The 7,839-nt window shown below is 49.0% G+C and overlaps 1 protein-coding gene across 3 annotated transcripts in view; it reads right to left on the reverse strand.

Annotated features, from left to right (window-relative positions):
* The window catches only part of RAD51 (RAD51 recombinase), a 262,769-nt gene extending 256,835 nt beyond the window's left edge, over positions 1 to 5,934 (reverse strand). Inside the window, exon 1 of one of the 3 annotated variants that reach the window (XM_063947784.1) lies at positions 5,798 to 5,934. The gene's annotated coding sequence lies outside the window, so the exon portion shown is untranslated. Of the gene's footprint in view, positions 1 to 5,673 lie in introns of all 3 variants that reach the window. The other 2 variants (XM_063947782.1, XM_063947783.1) reach the window with 2 other exon arrangements.
* Between the last annotated feature and the right edge of the window lie 1,905 nt (positions 5,935 to 7,839).

Raw genomic sequence — 7,839 nt, forward strand, 5'->3', positions numbered from 1 at the left:
TCCGGGTACCAAGTTCTTCTTGGCCAATCCGGAGCCACTAGTATCGTTCTTACTCCCTTTTGCCGTATAATTCTCAGTACTTTTGGTATGAGAGGCAGAGGAGGGAACACATACACTGACTGGAACACCCACGGTGTTACCAGAGCGTCCACAGCTATTGCCTGAGGGTCTCTTGACCTGGCGCAATACCTGTCCAGTTTTTTGTTGAGGCGGGACGCCATCATATCCATCATTGGTTTTTCCCAACGGTTCACAATCATGTGGAAGACTTCTGGATGAAGTCCCCACTCTCCCGGGTGTAGATTGTGTCTGCTGAGGAAGTCTGCTTCCCAGTTGTCCACTCCCGGAATGAATACTGCTGACAGTGCTATCACATGATCTTCCGCCCAGCGAAGAATCCTTGCAGCTTCTGCCATTGCTGTCCTGCTTCTTGTGCCGCCCTGTCTGTTTACGTGGGCGACTGCCGTGATGTTGTCCGACTGGATCAACACCGGCTGACCCTGAAGCAGGGGTTTTGCCAGACTTAGAGCATTGTAAATCGCTCTTAGCTCCAGTATATTTATGTGAAGAGACATCTCCAGGCTTGACCATACTCCCTGGAAGTTTCTTCCCTGTGTGACCGCTCCCCAGCCTCTCAGACTGGCATCCGTGGTCACCAGGACCCAGTCCTGTATGCCGAATCTGCGGCCCTCTAACAGATGAGCACTCTGCAACCACCACAGAAGAGACACCCTTGTCCGTGGCGATAAGGTTATCCGCTGATGCATCTGCAGATGTGATCCGGACCATTTGTCCAGCAGATCCCACTGAAAAGTTCGTGCGTGGAATCTGCCGAATGGAATCGCTTCGTAAGAAGCCACCATCTTTCCCAGGACTCTTGTGCATTGATGCACAGACACTTTCCCTGGTTTTAGGAGGTTCCTGACAAGTTCGGATAACTCCCTGGCTTTCTCCTCCGGAAGAAACACCTTTTTCTGAACCGTGTCCAGAATCATTCCCAGGAACAGCAGACGTGTCGTCGGGGTCAACTGAGATTTTGGAAAATTCAGAATCCACCCGTGTTGTTGCAGCACTAGTCGGGTTAGTGCTACTCCGTCCTCCAGCTGTTCTCTGGACCTTGCCCTTATCAGGAGATCGTCCAAGTAAGGGATAATTAATACGCCTCTTCTTCGCAGAAGAATCATCATTTCGGCCATTACCTTGGTAAAGACCCGAGGTGCCGTGGACAATCCAAACGGCAGCGTCTGAAACGGATAATGACAGTTTTGCACCACGAACCTGAGGTACCCTTGATGTGAAGGGCAAATTGGGACATGCAGGTAAGCATCCTTTATGTCCAGGGACACCATAAAGTCCCCTTCTTCCAGATTCGCTATCACTGCTCTGAGTGACTCCATCTTGAACTTGAATTTTTGTATGTACAGGTTCAAAGATTTCAGATTTAGAATAGGTCTCACCGAGCCGTCCGGCTTCGGTACCACAAATAGCGTGGAGTAATACCCCTTTCCCTGTTGTAGGAGGGGTACCTTGACTATCACCTGCTGAGAAAACAGCTTGTGAATGGCTTCCAATACCGTCGCCCTGTCTGAGGGAGACGTTGGCAAAGCAGACTTTAGGAACCTGCGAGGGGGAGACTTCTCGAATTCCAACCTGTAACCCTGAGATACTACCTGCAGGATCCAGGGGTCCACCTGTGAGCAAGCCCACTGTGCGCTGAAATTCTTGAGTCGACCCCCCACCGCTCCCGAGTCCGCTTGTAAGGCCCCAGCGTCATGCTGAGGGCTTTGCAGAACCCTGAGAGGGCTTCTGTTCCTGGGCAGGGGCTGCTTGCTGCCCTCTCTTACCCCTTCCTCTGCCCCGAGGCAGATATGACTGTCCTTTTGTCCGCTTGTTCTTATAGGACCGAAAGGACTGCGGCTGAAAAGACGGTGTCTTTTTCTGTTGGGAGGGGGTCTGAGGTAAAAAGGTGGATTTTCCGGCAGTTGCCGTGGCCACCAGATCCGATAGACCGACGCCAAATAATTCCTCCCCTTTATACGGCAATACTTCCATATGTCGTTTGGAATCCGCATCACCTGACCACTGTCGCGTCCATAAACTCCTTCTGGCAGATATGGACATCGCATTTACTCTCGATGCCAGAGTGCAAATATCTCTGTGAGCATCTCGCATATAAAGGAAAGCATCCTTTAATTGCTCTATAGTCAATAAAATACTGTCCCTATCCAGGGTATCAATATTTTCAGTCAGGGAATCCAACCAGACGACCCCAGCACTGCACATCCAGGCTGAGGCGATGGCTGGTCGCAGTATAACACCAGTATGTGTGTATATACTTTTTAGGGTAGTTTCCAGTCTCCTATCAGCTGGATCCCTGAGGGCGGCCGTATCAGGAGACGGTAACGCCACTTGTTTTGATAAGCGTGTGAGCGCCTTATCCACCCTAGGGGGTGTTTTCCAGCGCGCCCTAACCTCTGGCGGGAAAGGGTATAATGCTAATAACTTTTTTGAAATTAGCACTTTTCTATCTGGGTTAACCCACGCTTCATCACATACATCATTTAATTCCTCTGATTCAGGAAAAACTACAGGTAGTTTTTTCACCCCCCACATAATACCCCTTTTTGTGGTACTTGCAGTATCAGAGATATGCAAAGCCTCCTTCATTGCCGTGATCATATAACGTGTGGCCCTACTTGAAAATACGTTTGTTTCATCACCGTCGACACTAGATTCAGTGTCTGTGTCTGGGTCTGTGTCGACCGACTGAGGTAAAGGGCGCTTTACAGCCCCTGACGGTGTCTGAGACGCCTGGGCAGGTACTAACTGGTTTGCCGGCCGTCTCATGTCGTCAACTGATTTTTGTAATGTGCTGACATTATCACGTAATTCCATAAACAAAGCCATCCATTCCGGTGTCGACTCCCTGGGGGGTGACATCACCATTATCGGCAATTGCTCTGCCTCCACACCAACATCGTCCTCATACATGTCGACACACACGTACCAACACACAGCAGACACACAGGGAATGCTCTTATCGAAGACAGGACCCCACTAGCCCTTTGGGGAGACAGAGGGAGAGTTTGCCAGCACACACCCAAGCGCTATAATATATATGGGAACAACCTTATATAAGTGTTGTTCCTTATAGCAGCTTAAATATATCAAAATATCGCCAAAAAATGCCCCCCCTCTCTGTTTTACCCTGTTTCTGTAGTGCAGTGCAGGGGAGAGTCCTGGGAGCCTTCCTCACAGCGGAGCTGAGCAGGAAAATGGCGCTGTGTGCTGAGGAGAATAAGCCCCGCCCCCTATTTCGGCGGGCTTTTCTCCCGGAGTTTTAGATATCTGGCATGGGTTAAATACATACATATAGCCTCAATGGCTATATGTGATGTATTCTTTTGCCATAAAGGTATTAAATATTGCTGCCCAGGGCGCCCCCAGCAGCGCCCTGCACCCTCCGTGACCGCTTGGTGTGAAGTGTGTGACAACAATGGCGCACAGCTGCAGTGCTGTGCGCTACCTTCATGAAGACTGAAGAGCCTTCTGCCGCCTGTTTCCGGACCTTCAATCTTCAGCATCTGTAAGGGGGGTCGGCGGCGCGGCTCCGGGACGAACCCCAGGGTGAGACCTGTGTTCCGACTCCCTCTGGAGCTAATGGTGTCCAGTAGCCTAAGAATCCAATCCATCCTGCACGCAAGTGAGTTGAAATTCTCTCCCCTAAGTCCCTCGATGCAGTGAGCCTGTTGCCAGCAGGACTCACTGAAAATAAAAAACCTAAAAACTTTTTCTAAGCAGCTCTTTAGGAGAGCCACCTAGATTGCACCCTGCTCGGACGGGCACAAAAACCTAACTGAGGCTTGGAGGAGGGTCATAGGGGGAGGAGCCAGTACACACCACCTAATCCTAAAGCTTTATTTTTGTGCCCTGTCTCCTGCGGAGCCGCTATTCCCCATGGTCCTGACGGAGTCCCCAGCATCCACTTAGGACATTAGAGAATATATATATATATATATATATATATATATATATATATATATATATATATATATATATATATATATATATATATATATCTAGTTATACTGGTGGTCAGCAAAATTCTGCACTGTCCTCCTACTATATACTACAATGCAGCACAGATATTGAGCGTTTTTCAGGCAGAGAATGTATAATACTGGTGGTCACTGGTCAGCAAAACTCTGCACTGTCCTCCTACTATATAATACTGCTGGTCCCCAGTCCCTACAATAAAGCAATTAGCACACTGAGCACAGATATTTGCAGCACACTGAGCACAGTCAGATATGGAGCGTTTTTCAGGCAGAGAACGTAGATATTTGCACTTGCAGCACACTGAGCACAGTCAGATATGGAGCGTTTTTCAGGCAGAGAACGTACATATTTGCACTTGCAGCACACTGAGCACAGATATTTGCAGCCCACTGAACATAGAAACTGAGAGGACGCCAGCCACGTCCTCTCACGATCATCTCCAAAGCACGAGTGAAAAATGGTGGGGACGCGCGGCTCCTTATATAGAATACGAATCTCGCGAGAATCCGACCGTGGGATGACGACATTCGGGCGCACTCGGGTTAACCGAGCAAGGCGGGAGGATCCGAGTCTGCCTCGGACCCGTGTAAAATAGGTAAAGTTCGGGGGGGTTCGGATCCGCTCATCACTAGTGATAACGCATCAGTCATTATGGATTTGAAAAATTATAGTTAGGAGCTGAATGGGTGGTGCGTTATCACTTATCACTGCTCTATCCCTGCTCCAGGCTTAAGACATCTGCCCCGCTGGGCAAATGTATTAAGCCTGGAGAAGTGATAGAGCAGTGATAAGTGAAAGGTGATAACGCGCCAGCCAATCCGCTCCAAAATATAAATGAACAGTTAGGAGCTGATTGGCTGGTGCGTTATCACTTAACATTTATCACAGCTTTATCTCTTCTGCAGGCGTAATACATCGATCTGCCCCGTATGTTCCTTGCTAGATGCAGGCGGAATACCGTCTCCGTACTTTTATTTTTTATTATTATCCATTATTTATATGGCACCACAAGGGTTCCGCAGCGCCCAATTACAGAGTACATAAACAAATAATCAAACAGGAAAACAGCAACTTACAGTTGACAACAATATAGGACAAGTACAGGGTAAATAAGCATAGCTACATCAGCAGATGACACTGGAATAAGTATCAGGTGGCAGAAGACTGCTGGATTTGGGGCAGTTGAGGATTATTAAAGTAAGAAAAGGGTAAGCACATGAGGGAAGAGGGCCCTACTCCTGAGATCTTACATTCTAAAGGGGAGGGGCAGACAGACAGGGGTGACACAGACGGGGTACATAGAGAGCGTGGAACAGATGGTTAGGATGATATTTGGCTGGGTTTGGTGTGATCGTACATCAATCAGTATGTATGGCAACAGCGATGTTGTATCAAGTACGCATAAGCAATAGAAAAGTTTCTCTCTCTAGGGTAACTGCTTTATTACACACCGACTATCACTACAACTGTCACACTGCGCCAGCTCTGACTCAGTTAGCACTTGTTAACGCAACTCTTCTGACACACAGCACGTTAGGCAGCTCAGGGAGCGTATCGGGTGTGGGATCTCTCTGCATCACCCCACAGACCAGGCGTGTAAGCCGCCCCACGCACCCTGTATTTACCCCGCTGGTGTCTGTTTCCTCACTTCACCTCCCGCACTGGCTGCTCCGGTGAAAACGAACCAGACCAGGATAACCCGGATGTAAAGACACGGAGCAACTCAGCAGCGTCAGACCTGATGTGTACGAATATCCCGCCAAAGCCTGCGTCTGACGCCACACGTCTCTCTGTACGTTCTCGTAGCCACAGTGTGCGTGTGCCGTGGGGTCCTAGTGCTATCATGGACTCGTCATGCTGCTGCGCTGAGTAGCTGTAGTTGACAGTAAAACCGTGCACAGTACAGATAGGCGCTATCTAACCTCCCGTGACCTTTTATGAGGTCCGTTGTTTGGGAACACCACTGGATTTATGTGATGTATATTCTACAGTAATTATAATAATCGTGGCAGATAAAATGCTACAGAGAAATTGTTTCATTAATAACACGTGTAAACAACTGATACATAAAAATATCCCAGGTAACTAACATACATCAATTATAGTAATATAACAGAGATAGAAGGTAAGGGTGGTAATACAAGGTAAGGCAAGAGTGGTAGCACAGTGCAGGCATTCCCAGCCTTTATCCTTAAGGCACACTAATACCCCTTCTCCACTGCTGCAATAACCTGGGTTATTGCTATGTCTACCCGGGTTATAGTTAAGTCAGTGTAAAAGGGTCCTCGAAAAATAACCCGGGAATCCGACCCTGGTAGCTATCATGGTCGGCCCGCATCATAAAGGCCCGGCCCCTTCCCCCCCGGGTTATCCGACCAAGGTTATGCTTAAAAGCTGCTGATTGGCTGTGCATGCCTCATGGGAGTGTCTGTGGGTGTTATGCAGGGTAGATACGGGTTCAATGTAAACAGAGCCAACTGGAATAACTTGGGTCTAAGGTGCTGTGTGATACCTCTTTTGATCTGTCACTAAAAACTCAGGTTATTACTGTGACAACCCAGGAGCTGCTCAGTGGGAAAAGGTTAACCTAGGTCCAGTGACCCAGGATTCCAACCTGGCTAGCTTGCAGGGTTGGTCCAGGGAATGACCCGGGTGACGGTGCAGTGTAAACTGGTAAGCTAGGTCAATGCGACCAGGCACCCGTTTACAGGATAGGGAGAGCTGATGCTAGAAGATGATCTCATCTCCAAGCACTGGCATTGGTTTCGTGTGCGGTGACATAACGACCTGACAATAAACCAGCTCTAGCAGCCACTCTGAAAGGGACCTCAGACGACTTGCACCCAGGTTGAATCAGTATAACAAATCCCAGGTGCAATACAGCATTTTAGTGTAAAAGGTATAAATGGGGTCTGACCTCGGTTGGAACTGTGTCTGGAAACCCGGGTTGGACCTGGGATTTTGGTGGAAAAATTGTGTAAGTCCAAGTTTTAGTGATATCCAGGCTTGAGTACAGATGACTTAATTAGTACCTCACTTATGTTTATTTAACCATCTGTGCTGAAGCCTGAATATCACTAAAACCTGCACTGTTATACCCCTTTCAGACAGAAAATGAAATGACCGGGTAAAGCAGTTCCACCCGGTAATTTCATTAAACACACGAGTCCTTCTTCTGTGTGAAAGGGTCAACCCGTGTTGTAATTCCCAAAACTTCGACCCTGTAATTATGACACCGGTTGACCCTTTCACACAGACAAAATACCCGTGTTGATCTGCAGATTACAGGGTCGAAATTCTCAACCCGGTAATTTGCATGTCTATAAGAAAAGGGGGGGGGTCAGTAGTGTCCACCCTGCGGGGTCTGAGCCACTATCTCCGCTGACCGGACACTGAGCTCCTGAGGGGATAGATCGGTCTCCGCCACAGGGGATCGCTCACCCCAGCAGCGTGCCGCCAACCCCTTACAGAGCTGAAGATTGTGGCGAGTAAGACACAGACCCCGGGGGGCCGGTGTGAAGATGGCGGCAGCAGGGTAGGAGCGCAGTATTAACTGCTCTCCGGGATGGCTAAGCGGTACATAGTGCAGCGCGGTGAGGGGTGCCCTGGGCCAGCGCTTACACCCTACACTGGTCACAAAGCCTGTCGGGGTCCCAGGATCTCAGCCAGTATCAATCCTCAGGCCAGTATAATCAGATGAAGAGCAGGAAGACAGCGCCATTTTGGGGGCGGAGCTTTTCCTCAGAGCGGACCCAGCAGCATTCACGCCACTTTCCTGCC

This window comes from Pseudophryne corroboree, chromosome 12 (genome assembly GCF_028390025.1).
Source record: "Pseudophryne corroboree isolate aPseCor3 chromosome 12, aPseCor3.hap2, whole genome shotgun sequence".
NCBI classification, from domain to species: Eukaryota; Metazoa; Chordata; class Amphibia; order Anura; family Myobatrachidae; genus Pseudophryne; species Pseudophryne corroboree.